This window comes from Dermacentor albipictus, chromosome 7 (genome assembly GCF_038994185.2).
Source record: "Dermacentor albipictus isolate Rhodes 1998 colony chromosome 7, USDA_Dalb.pri_finalv2, whole genome shotgun sequence".
Lineage (NCBI taxonomy): Eukaryota > Metazoa > Arthropoda > Arachnida > Ixodida > Ixodidae > Dermacentor > Dermacentor albipictus.
Genome location: NC_091827.1, coordinates 63,037,923 through 63,051,123, shown reverse-complemented (window position 1 = coordinate 63,051,123; position 13,201 = coordinate 63,037,923).

Below are 13,201 nucleotides of genomic sequence, written 5' to 3'. Positions count from 1 at the left end.
TACCAGCCATGGTGCCTAAAAATTAGGAGCTTACATAGCCATCCAATATTTTCCATGATTCGTCGAGAAAACTTTTCGCTTGTTGTGTGTCACTTGGTGCACGCTCACAGGCAAGCACGCACTAAAACAGCAAGCACCCGTAGAAAGCACACCGCACTGTGTGATCGTGTGTTACCTTGCACTCCGAAACAAGTCACCGATATGAATCACCAACTTGCCCAGCTGAAGGAACTTCTAGGGTATCACTTTCCGGCCACCGAGCGTATATTCACGCGTAACAGCACCCCGTAAATAGGGTGTCCGAATGCTGCGCAGGAGATTTCTTCGGTAACGCACCCATTTTCTTTTTCTTTTTGTGCATAGTCGCGCGCATTAACTGAAAGTTGCATGGCGGGCTTCTTAGAACACGGGTTCTGGAAAATGGGGCACGCTTAGGAAAGATTCTGCACGCGATCAAAAATATGCCGCGTTCTTTTCGATGACGCCATTGTGAAGTGCAGCTGCAAACAAGAATCGGTAAAAAAGAAAATGCCGCACCCACCATTCAAAGAATAAATCGTGTCAAGCGGGGAACGTCTTTCCCTATGCGCGGTGCCTCACTCTGCGCTATACATGACTTCACGAACGTGGCACGTGTAATTCAGACTGACAGAGGAACATGTATTTCCATTCGCGATGTCAGCGTTAACTGAAATAACGCTTCTGACGCTACGCCCAAGCGCTATAACGAATCAAGGAGGACACTTTTCTGGGCCTCAGAAGTGCTATTTCAAATTCGGAGGGTGCCACCACCATCGCTCATGGCATGCCGAAGAGAAATTGGCATATGTCGCGCGTTACCTGCATATACCGTCACCTGCAGACCCCCACGGTTAGAGGATTCTAATTTATTTAACGCTTTAGGCAGACAAGCAGTTCAGCGAGGCCTCGTTTAAATTTAATAACGTGCTTGTAGTTGGTGGCATGAAATTTTACAAGGTGCCTCTGGTGGAAAATGGCAAGAGTACCATTTGTGTATTCCTTATCATCGTCATCGGGAATAATATTGTCATCGTCATCAGCATGAGTAACGTACACTGAAATAGCGTCTTTCCCAGCAACCTTGTTTTGCATCGTCATATTGAATTTGATGCCTATGTTCAGTGACTCTGTTTAATTTCTGAAACATTCGTAATCGCATGTGTCGACTTTATCCATATACATAAACCATATTTCTTTTTTATATTGCCTGACAGCTCATTCGGACATTATTATTTTTGGTGTCCTGTTGCATAATCATAACTAAACATAAAGGCGGATTCCCTTTTTGTCATGGTTGGAGTTCTGTTGGAGGACCTATCCGTTCTCAATAACTCTATCGGCTTTGGTAGCCGCCTTAGTAAGGCGACCAAACTCTACCTTTATTGTTGTAAATATTGACTAAAAACTTTCAACAAACGCTTTTCTTGCACATTATACTAGAACTCTCTGACACTGACACGGTGGGTTGTCGGCAGCCATTACCGTCGTCTTTTTGTCTCCTTCCCCCTCTCCCCGTACAAACTTTGTCAACTTGAGAGTTGGGAACTCCGATTTCAAGCCATTTTTATGTCTGAATACGTCTTCCTCATGATCCAATTCCTCTGATAATAGTTCGGCTAGATAAGTGTACTCTTTCACATATTCAAGAGGTTAACTATGTTTAAATAATTCTTGGTTGATATTCATGATATTCGACTTTACTTTAGCTTTTTGTACGTCATTTCTCACATCTACTCATTGATGCTGCTGATTTAGGTCTCTGATTTCTTTTAAGTAATATCCAGATTTGTTTGCAAGGACAGTGTCAACTCTTACACACCTGCAAGCGCTCACATGTTTGCCGAGAATTAGCGTGAGACATGTGACATGATTGGGGATTGCATGCACAGTTTTATGGCACCTTTGCAGCGGGATGTTTTCTCTGAGTGGTCAAAAATTTAATTTCGTTCCCACCCGCGGAAAACTACCGCCACGCGCCAAAATACTCTTCTTCAAGAAGTGGAGCAAGCGGAAGCAGAAAGTCAAATGCACGTTTGACGAGTGGTCAGCGCATGGCTGAATCGTTGGCGTTATTCGGCTCTCAAAAAGAAAGAAGTATGCGAGCAAGTAGCATGAATAGATCTGTAGACTGCAGGTTCATGAACCAAAATTTAATCATACGATTCTATGACAAAGAAGGTCTGCCTATAAAGAAGCCGCAGGTTGACGAAAAAGAAATAAGCATGCATTGTCCTTCACTAGCTTATAACGAGCGTCACTGCGTTTATCTTGGTGGCCCTAACAGCGTTCTAAACCATAAACTGCAGAGAATAAGCAGGTCCGAATCAACATTGTTGATTAAAATGCTGTGAATCTTCCATGACATGCTGCGAGAACATTTTTATGACCATACCATTTAAGAGACCTCTGGCGACATCGCCCACTCAAGTACATCAATACTATCCGACCTTGCGTCATCAAGAAATAGAAAGCACTCTCAAGAGAGCTGAGGGAGTATTGCACAAATCAATTGCCTGGTATATAAACTGAAAGCATGTTACTTCCAAACATCCTCGTTCTGTTCCCCTTGCCTGGACATTGACACTTATGTTTCTCATTAACGTATTGCAAAACTTTCATATACTTGTGCGTGACCCACGAGATGGTCTCGCTCTGCAATCACACACGAGTGATTTGTGTCATCGGTAATTGGTTTCAGCCCACATTCGGCCGTAACGCTTTCGACCTCTATGAATAAAATCTGCTATGAATGACCGTCATAAAACTACAGATCGCTGGTAGAAGCCCTCGCGTTGCTTTGGTGAACATTATGCAGTGTTTGGTGCACACACGCCATCCCACGCTTTGTTGCCTGCTTACGCCGCGCATTCGATAAAGTACGCGCCACAGCACTCGTTGCAATTGCTCGCTTTATTTATCTGCCTGCGTTACAACCGAGCAGAACAAAAGCAGACAACTTACTTTCTTAGATTATCGACTTGCAGTTACACTGTGACAAGCGATAGCATCGCCGAGTAATCTGTTTTAGCCAACGCCGCACTTGTCAGCTTGCGGCGAAAAACAATGTCTAACATGTCGAGAAGTTCCTGACCACAGTTATTGCCAGCACAGTTGTCCCATCGTCATCAATCAAAATCATATTACACGTGCGTTTCCACGTGCACGAAAGGTGGATGTCGCTTGGCACCATGTGAATGCTTAGTTTATTTTTGGCCGTCAATGTGACATCGTTCTGCAGTGATGTCAACTGCACAACTTCCCCGCGAATTTACGACTATAACGATGGCACTCACTTGCCGCTGGCAAGCGAGTACCATAATCATCTTTGCTGGAGTCAGCGAATATAATAAACAAGTGAATGGGTGACACAATTAGCAAACGAACCTATGCTTTTTAACTGCAAGTTCTGCCGGCCATATTCGTGGACGAAAGGAAGAAAATAACCCTGTTGACTCATGCGAACTAAAGGTCCAGTAGTTCAATTACGATCCATTTGACCTTAAACAGCTTTTTCAAAGCCAGGTATCCCCTCGAGCAATATTAAAGAGAACAATGAAGTTACATTCAAGACACTCTAGTGGGTAAACACACAAGGACTCGGAGAAAATTGTTCACGAGACTATGCGTGTGAAAGCTGTTCTTGTTGCATACTGTCACGTCATGTTCTAATGCCTACATCCTAATGAATGTCTGCTTTGAAAGCCTAAATTGCTTTTTCTCTCTCAAAGAACTTAGAGGCGTGAAATGTTGGCTTTTAACTTGTGGAATCGTTGTAGAAACATCAATATTTGGCTGTACTCACTTCGGAGGCTCAATGGGTTATGCCGCTCAAAACGAAGTTGCGAGTCCAATTCCTACGCCTGGCAACCGAGCTTACCTACGGGCGAAATGCAATACGCGTCTATCCACTGTTGAGCAGCTGTTGAAGAACCCTCACGCGCCTTTACGGACTGCTTCAGAATGGCGTTTCTCGTGTCTCTTATGTATTCGTTTCCGTGTAGTGCTGAATGCGGATTGAATCACCGTACTTGCTTCTCATAGATACAGTTGCGCCATGTTTCTTTCTAGTGTCTTGAGCAGGATACTCCTTGCGTTAGTCGTCCGTCTGGACATAGTCATAGTTAGTCGTCCGTCTGGACGAACGATGCTTCGTCGTCAAACTTAAACGAATGCGTACCGCAGACGCTCTAAAGAGAGCGCAAAACACCGTGCATTTGACGTGTTTAGCCTTTTAGCCTTAGCCTTTCTGACGTGTTTCCTCAAAGTGAACGCATCTTGCCGCATTTGGCTGAGTATCGCAGGAACCAGCCAGAACGTTGCGCGTCCCGTTTTAAATTCTCGTTTGCAGAATGCCGCACGCACGCATGGCGAGCGAGCGAGCACACAGGTGGAGGGCAGTTTGCGCATCTCTCTGAAGGGCAGTCCGTGCCTTCGGCATAATTCAGCCGTTGACCGGCGCATGCTATCCGTGCGTGTGCGCTGCTTCCGCTGCTTTCGAAAGAACGCGATAGTCCCAGAGCGCGAGAGCAAATGTTTGCGTTGAAACGATGAACGAAGCATACCTAGTGAACACAAGTAAACGAAGCGACGACACAAGAAAAACACGCGCGTCCAAACATGCCGAAGCCTTTTCTAAAGCTCTCGACCGAATGCGTGCCCGCTGTCTGCGACGCACGCTGAGTGAAACCGAGGATGCAAATAGGACCGGGCGCCCACACCACTTAGCGATGCAGCGATGCAGCGACGAAACGACAGTGAATACAACTATCGCTCGGGAGGCAGTAAGAACACTTGGCATACGGCGTATTTTTAATGCAAAAGCAAGCTTTTCTCCAACAAAGGGGTGACGTCATGCTTGTGACATTGAGGACACCACCAGTGGCACTAGCAGAAAACTTTCTAATGTTTCTTGAAGTTAGCTAACTCCTGGATAACAGATTTCGGGACCTGTAATTTAGTGCTTCCTTCTGGCATGTTAACTATGTACAAGACCAAAGAAACAGGAGCCTGGATGTCTATCTAGTCTGTAGGTTTCTAACGCTCACTCTGTTCTTCCAATCTCTAAATACACTGGAGACTCGGGTGGCCATTCACGAATAGGCAGAAGTGGGCGTACGTTGGCGCGCACACAGAAAAAGTTGCGTGGCATACTAGCAAAGCAACTGACGCAAACGGGGCCGTCACGAGTGAACGGGTGCCGGCCGCAGACGCACTGAGCAAAGTGCGAACATATCGGGAACAGATGCATGCAGAAATCCCTATACAAGCAAGAATTGATTGCTAAGAAGAAGGGCATGACAGGCGCTGCCTTGTGCCCGTGCGTTTGCTCTGCTTCTCGGGCTCTTTCGCCACCTCCAACGGCACTGCGACAAATTATAAAACAAGCTGCTGCGAACAAACAGACGCGAAAAGAATCCGTCTGCTGCAAATTGGGAAAGAAGACCACTTTCTACAATGAGATGTCTCGTCGCCAGGGCAAGAAGTTTTATATATATATATATTGTCCTGCTGCTTAAGCAATCTACATAAACACAATGAAAACGGGATCTAGCCTGCTCAAAAAGCCCTCTAGGAACAGTGTGCATGGGGACGCTGACACGCGCGTAGCAAAAGGCACGTCGTTAGGATTCCATGAGCAACAGCCGCCTGGCTTTACAACGTCACCAGTGACCTTAGAATATTCCCCACAGAATCTTTTTTTTTGTAGACACTCTTTTCGTGAGTCGTTTCTTGGGCTTGTCGGGCGTTGGAGGCCACCCCTACAGTCCTTATTCAGAGCCTTCGTCGAGCGAATTGTTGCTGCAATGGTGCAACAGCCACTTCTCCTGAAAATAACGTGGGAGTCAGTTGCTGCCACCGTTAATTTATATGCCTATTTTCTCTTGCTCACTGATAAGGTGACGACATCAAGTCAGTGACGGTGCCTGAATTACCTTACTAACCAATCTAACTCTTCTAAATCTAAATCTAAACTCTGATATCATATGTATTGCGAAATTCATGATTTTCTTACTGTACAATTAATTTATATTTCTTCTGATTTATTTTGAATTTCTCCCCAGACAGTCTCAGTCATTATTGCAGATGCTTCAGCAACTCAACATGTAGCTTGACTTATTCTGTGATACCATATCTATAATGAAACCCAAGAATTTTGTATTGCAGTCTTTTTTCGTTTTTTTTTCAGATTTCTTTTGAATTTCCTCCCGGGTCGTCGCAGGAGGTGAACCGGAAGTACTGCGCAAACAATAAGTGTTACTCGATGCTGGTGTCACTACACATAGGAAGCAACGCTTCTTCTTGTGAATTTACTAGAAATAGGACAAGGAGTTGAATTTGGATATGCTTTCAATGCTACGTGCCAGGCCACTTTCCATTTCTTTATATTTATAAATTTGTTTTGCTTCCCCCCCCCACCAAAAAAATGCGGCCCCGTTTCTAGAAAAGAGACTCGACATCTGTTTCCCTGGCTTTTGCACGGGAATTCCAGAAAAGTTATAGGTTCCATCCAGTCGTGTTTTCTGTAGCAAATAGTTTCTGCCCATCTTTTCTCCCCTGGCAAGCACGGCTTCCTACGTTCGCCACTTGTACATGGCTTAAATTTTTTAGCCCTTCTCGCAGGTACATATTTTCCTGATTCACTTGAAAAATAAAAGGAAAGCTTCGTGTAACCCAGCAATTGAGTCATTTTTCTATGAACTTTCGCGTAAGAAGACGCAGCTTGGGGGTATCCAGGAAAAAGAAAGAATTTAACTCGTATTAATCAGTGCAGACTGACACCACCAGACGGCGTGCCAGTGTAGGCGAGTATCTTTCGGCTTGCCATTTGGCGACCACGGATAACGACGCATTTGCGAAGAGAACATTAGCATAATTAGAATGAGGGACACTGCCGCTCATTAATACTCACCTATCTCCCAGGCACTCACTTCCACTTGCAGATCTTGTTTGTCTATAAGTGGCTCAAATTTCTGGTCCCTTCGCGGGATTGATTCACCACCAACTTCATTTGCTGCGTGCCCACTAATTATAAGGCCTCACCATTCTCGCTTGCTTTTTGGATTTCGTGCTTATTCCATGGCATCTCCTTAATTTCGTATCTACGCTGCGAGGTATAAAATATAGGAAATTCTGTCAATTTTGCTGTTAGGTTATTGAACAGTGGTATTCTTTGCTTTGTCGCTGCACTGAGGTGTCAGGTTGCTTTACGGAGTTTGGTATGTGCCACAAGATACTCGTGTTTTACGTGGTTGTTAGCCTGTTGTATTGTCATGGTTTGAGCAGGCCTTTGTCGCCGCGTTTACGTTGCAGTTTTGCGCGTGGGCAGGAGTACGATATTGGCCGAGCATTAAATGTCCCCAAAACATCTGTTTCCTCCATTTGTCAATGATCTACTGCAGGTGGTATCAATAAATATACATGAAACCTCACCCAATGCCAGCGCAAATTGGCTCAACGTATGACAGACCGACCTTCGAAGTGGCTGTGCGTTATCTAGAAAGAGGCACATCAAATAATAGCACTAAAGCATCACTTTGTTTAGATGCCAACATTACATTGGCGTTGCATTATCTTTTATTTCTTTGTTTCATTTGATCTCTTCTAGCTGCATTCTTGTCTTTGATTATTACTTTTCTCCTACATAGGTAAAGGATTCCGTTCCCTATGCCTGTCGTCGTCTCCACCCGATTCGCACTGAGTCAGCTCTTAGGATCTCTATGACGCAGTTCTCCGCTCTCACAGCTTCGGAATCGGCACCGGGCGACCGTCGTAAGGCACCAGCAGCGCGATGCCAAAGAGCGCGGCCAACCGCCACCCTAAGTGAAATTGAATGTGATGCAGTCACGGGGCCGAAGGCACCCACGGCGCTTCCAGTGTCAAGGTTTCCAAGGCCTGCCGAACTAAAAAACTCTTTGTGACGCGTTTGCTCATTACTAAAATCGACGCTTGTGCGAGTCAGGTCGCATTCGTAAAAGTAGGTGCTATATGAAGCAGAAAACGAGTGATCTATCTATCTATCTATCTATCTATCTATCTATCTATCTATCTATCTATCTATCTATCTATCTATCTATCTATCTATCTATCTATCTATCTATCTATCTATCTATCTATCTATCTATCTATCTATCTATCTATCTATCTATCTATCTATCTATCTATCTATCTATCTATCTATCTATCTATCTATCTATCTATCTATCTATCTATCTATCTATCTATCTATCTATCTATCTATCTATCTATCTATCTATCTATCTATCTATCTATCTATCTATCTATCTATCTATCTATCTATCTATCTATCTATCTATCTATCTATCTATCTATCTATCTATCTATCTATCTATCTATCTATCTATCTATCTATCTCGCCGCTGCGAGATAGGACGTGGGACACCTGCAGTTTATGTTACTTTGCTGGGCATGTTAACAGTGTCGTGAATTTACCGCATGTATATTGGCTACGAAGCACAAGATTCACGGGAAAAAATAAGACGCACACCACCCCTTATATTCCTTTGGTTTTGTTTTTCTTGCGCTTCTTCGCCAATCACACATGTGTTGGCAGGTTCCCGTTCTTTCTGCCTTTGTTTTTATTATTCTGCGATCCTTCGCCAATCCTAATATTTTGGCATCTAGCCCGTTCTTCAGTCTTGGTATTTTTCACGCAGGTCGGCGTGACGAGAACCGTCATTTGTGCACGTGTAAACGCCGGCGTTGACAGTGAGTGTGACTACGCCCCTGTGCAGATGTTCGGGAGAGAGAGAGAGCAATAGAAGCCAGGAAAGGTGCAGGTGTTTGGTGTCACTGCAGAGCACACCACATAGTCGTGTTCTACCAGCAGCCAAAGATGGAAAGCCCAAGAAAAGGAACCATGCTTCATGTGAAGTCTACTACATGAGCAGTTGAGAGGATGTTAAAATGACGATTTCAAATTGGCGTGTTTTTTCGAGTAGCTCAAGCTCCGAAGCCGTCACAGCTACGGAGGCAACTACACACAATTTACTCGAACCACGAAGCCCTTGCGAAGGGAGGGCACGTTTATTTGTGTTATTGGTACTAGAAGGAAGCCTAACGGTGTCGGAAAGGTACGTATCGTTGCTTATAGATCGCGCAAGTCCAGACTTTCTGCCGTTCCAGCAGGTAAGGTAGCGATGAGACGGAATATGCTCAACCTGCTCTACTAACGTGTGTAGTCAAGTTCGTGCATTCAAAAAGGCAACATGTTTGTTCAAATTCGGTTTCACAAGGAAATTCGGCAGCGCAAAACAGATCACAATGCCGGCGAGCATGGCCCTGCCTGCAGCTGCCATGATGGGCTAGCACCCGTTCAAACATCAGATAGAGCTGACATCCACGCCTTCTTGATGTTTAACCACGTCGACTTCCCAGTTGCAGGAGCAGTCCTACATTAAGCTTTCCTTTTCTACGCGTACCGACAATACCTGATCTTGCCCGCTTCGTCCTCCATAGTCTTCTTCTAGCACGTATTTGTATCTCATTTTCACTGGATGGCGCCCACCTCGTCTTGTTTCTTTCAAGGATAGCACTAGGTCCATTCTGTCACACATCATGGCTCCTCCACGTAATGCGCACACAGCTGCTCAAGAAGGGAAGCGTATATGGGTTCCCACCGCTGCAGCCAAGGAGCGTCGGATCAACAGTCTGAAGAGCTGAGAGCAGCGCAAACGGCCACCTGCCATCGAGGGCGGGAATGAAATTCAGCACGTTTTCGTGGAAATCACGCCAGGATGCTCCATCGAAACAACAACCAGGTAAATCCAGTTTGAAAACGAGGCCTGACAACTTCGCCGCCAGAACTCTGTTGTAAGAAGGCGCATCGGCGACTACACACAGTTCCGACGGCAGGACCGTAATATTCGGGGCATGAAAGCGACCCTCCACGACTACGTCGCTCACAACAAACTGAAACATGTCGACGTCCCTTCAAAGCTTACGCGAGCCACCATCGAGTTAGGGGACCAGTCTCTGGCCGATGTCTTTGCTTCTGTGCGGAATGTGTGTTACCGCCTGCGGTGTCAGGATGAGGGAAAACTCATGAAAGTCGAACGAATCTAGCAGTGAAAAGCTATAGGGTTGCTTTACTAGAGATCAGTGGCTACGTCCGAACATGTAAGAGGAACAAAAAAAGCCTAGTCTTTCCACTGCCCCGGCGGGAGGCGTAACTTCTTCAAGCGAATATAACCCTTTTTTTTTGCTTCCAGAAAAGAGGTAGCTTACTTGCGCTTGCGAATATTCAATCCAACGGTTATCGCGCGCAACAGTCTAAGATCTACTGTGTATTGTGGTTCGTCAGCTATCGTGTCACTGCATGGCATTTTTTTCACAGACATGAACAATGAGAATTATTATGAGAACTTACTGCCATTACAAGTCAGAAAAAATTAAAATATCTTTAACTCAAGATATTTAGATGTTTTCCATGTGGCCCACACTGCATAATCACTGATTCATGCATCCTTAACTACGGTGAACAAAACCACAGTAGTAACATATACTTGTGGACAATTCAACCAACAGGCAGGAAGAATCTCCATGCCCTCTTTTTATTACATTATTACATTTCTTTTGAAAGAATGGGGACAAGTGGGTAAAGTAAAGGGCATGTCATCGTAAATATTTCTCAAACAGGTATTCTGCCGTCACCAGCCTCTATACTTGGGCTACTTAGTAAATTATGTCGAACATGAGACTTTTGCGCAGCGCTACACGCGACACAGAAAATAGGTACACTGCCTTCTGATTCGTGTCTTTATCCTGTCTAACGCTGTTTAAAACTCTCCCGTCCATTGATTGTTGAGACATGTGTAATAGACGCATGTCGAAGTAACGACAGTGCGCAATAAACTATAATCAGGGCCACCTGCACCAGCGCAAACTGCACTTTACGTCTAACAAAGCACTCTTTCGACAGAGCCATTTTCATTATGTCGATTGAATGCTTTGCGCAGTTCAGAAATTGCGATGTATTATTAACTTTGGCAGCTGAACAAAGCCCGGCTTTCGGTAGAGAGCCAAGATTTCCTGGAATCAGGAGGCCACCAACCAAGGGCGACAAGAGGCTGGTTTGAGCTACAGAGTTTTTCGATCGATACATTTTGCACGGTATTACTTGGCATTAGCTCAGGGATTCCTATTCAAGTAGATGGAAAGAGCGAAAGCGTTTTACTCGGCCGCCACTGCACTGAAGGTAATCACACTTCTGGCGCTTATTAGAAAAAAGATGTTGAAATCTCGCGAGCCTACCAAGCGGAATACTTATTTATGGCGTGAATTTCAGAAAAACGTTACAATGATATAATTGGTAAGTGCTCATCTATCGGGTTTACAGCCGTGTACCTCACCATTAAAAATTATTATAACTTTATGAATTGCACCTAATAAATAAATCTAACTCGGATAGAATTCAAGCTTTAAACACCACTGAAAAATATACCACTAAGTTTTGATTAGGCCATTAGCAAAACCATCGTAAAGATTGTGACTTTTCTTTCGTAAGGAGTAAACTCGCTATCCGTTTAGTCCATTTTAGGTGCCCCAACAGATGCAGTTTACAAAAATGCGATATCTGTTTAGGTGAAATGTTACAGGTTGGTAAGCATGGTGCTTCTTGTTTCTATAGCATAGAAGTTCTCAAAAATCTGTCTCAAAATCTTGAAGCACTAAAACACAATTCTGCTTTCTTGTCACTATTGTTCATCCTTTTCTCTCAAATGCAAATACTTTCAATAAATCTCCCCAGTAATTGACTCGCAAAAGCATTTCTCCATCTTACGAGAACTTGAAAAGAAAATTTTGTGTTTGGCAGGAGTTAAAGATTTCTAGTAAGATAAACAATAGTCTGAGGAAATGACACTCTTGCTCTGGCTTTTCTGCTTGTCTGCCCTCTGGGCATTAAAAGCACCAGCGTAGGGTCTCAGGAAAACGGGTAGAGCTTTGAGCATAGTGAGGTTTTTTTTGGTGGGCCATATTTGCCAGCTTTGTCCTCATTTGCCCCAACTTAAGATAGAACACCAGAATATATTCTTCCTGGACGCCCGCACATTCTGCCTGCTTGTTTCCTTTCTTCCTTTCCTCCCTGAGTGGGGATAACAGAGGCGGTTAACAGGTAGTTACCAAATTAAAGTTTGTTCTCGCTGTTTTTTACGTCAACTAAAAATACAAAATATTATGCATAATTCTTACAACGCTAAAAAACAATAACTCTTCTAAGAATACAGTGGTTACAAGTAACGCCACATGCTTTTAGTGAGACGTAAAAGAACGGCTGTAGGACTTGGGTATGGTGGCTGATCGTAGACGTACGCGCTGCTCTCTCATGTGAAGCCAACAAACAATGACACTAAGGACAACATAGGGAAAATTACTTGAGCACAGAGTAGCCGAGGCTTTTAACGACTGTGGCTAGTTTCAATAACCGTGTATAGCATCTCTTGACTATTGTCCATAACCCTTTTTAAATGCGTAAGCATTTGTGTGTTTACCCAACCAGCAAAACCGTCCTTCCGTCCGCTATTCGGCCTATTCGTCACGTAAGACGATCGCTTTCAAGATAGAACCGGCAAGAGCGAGTCAACTGTCGAGCCGTCTGCTTTCGCCAGATGTCAACGCTATTCCGAAACCCACGCAGCCATCCATTGCATTTTATGCGAAGCATATTACGAGGGCTCAACCCAGCTCCTCAGGCGCGGCGGTGACCATGAAATCACGTGACACCGTGACGTCACGACAGAGGAGAAGTGGCTTTGGCTCAACTCTTGCAAGACGGGCTGGGTGGGAATCGAACCAGGGTCTCCGGAGTGTGGGACGGAGACGCTACCACTGAGCCACGAGTATTTTTTTTTCTTTATTACCGGCTTGGCAAGTACATACAAATATTGTCAAATGAATCCGAATGTTAAAACGTCTAGTCTTTACTAAGACTGACGTGTCATGTTAAAATGGCTTCATCGAAGCCAAACTGTCCAACACTGAAAGCCAATTTGGCGGATCACTTAGCAGTTTCAACACTTCGCTTGTATAATTAACATTCTCGGTAAAATAATACATTGCTGGCCTTGCATCAACATCAGCATTGCGTACAGCCATACGAGTTCGCCACACACTTTGCATACACAATAGCATCAACATGTCCACCGGCACACCGTCAGGTTCA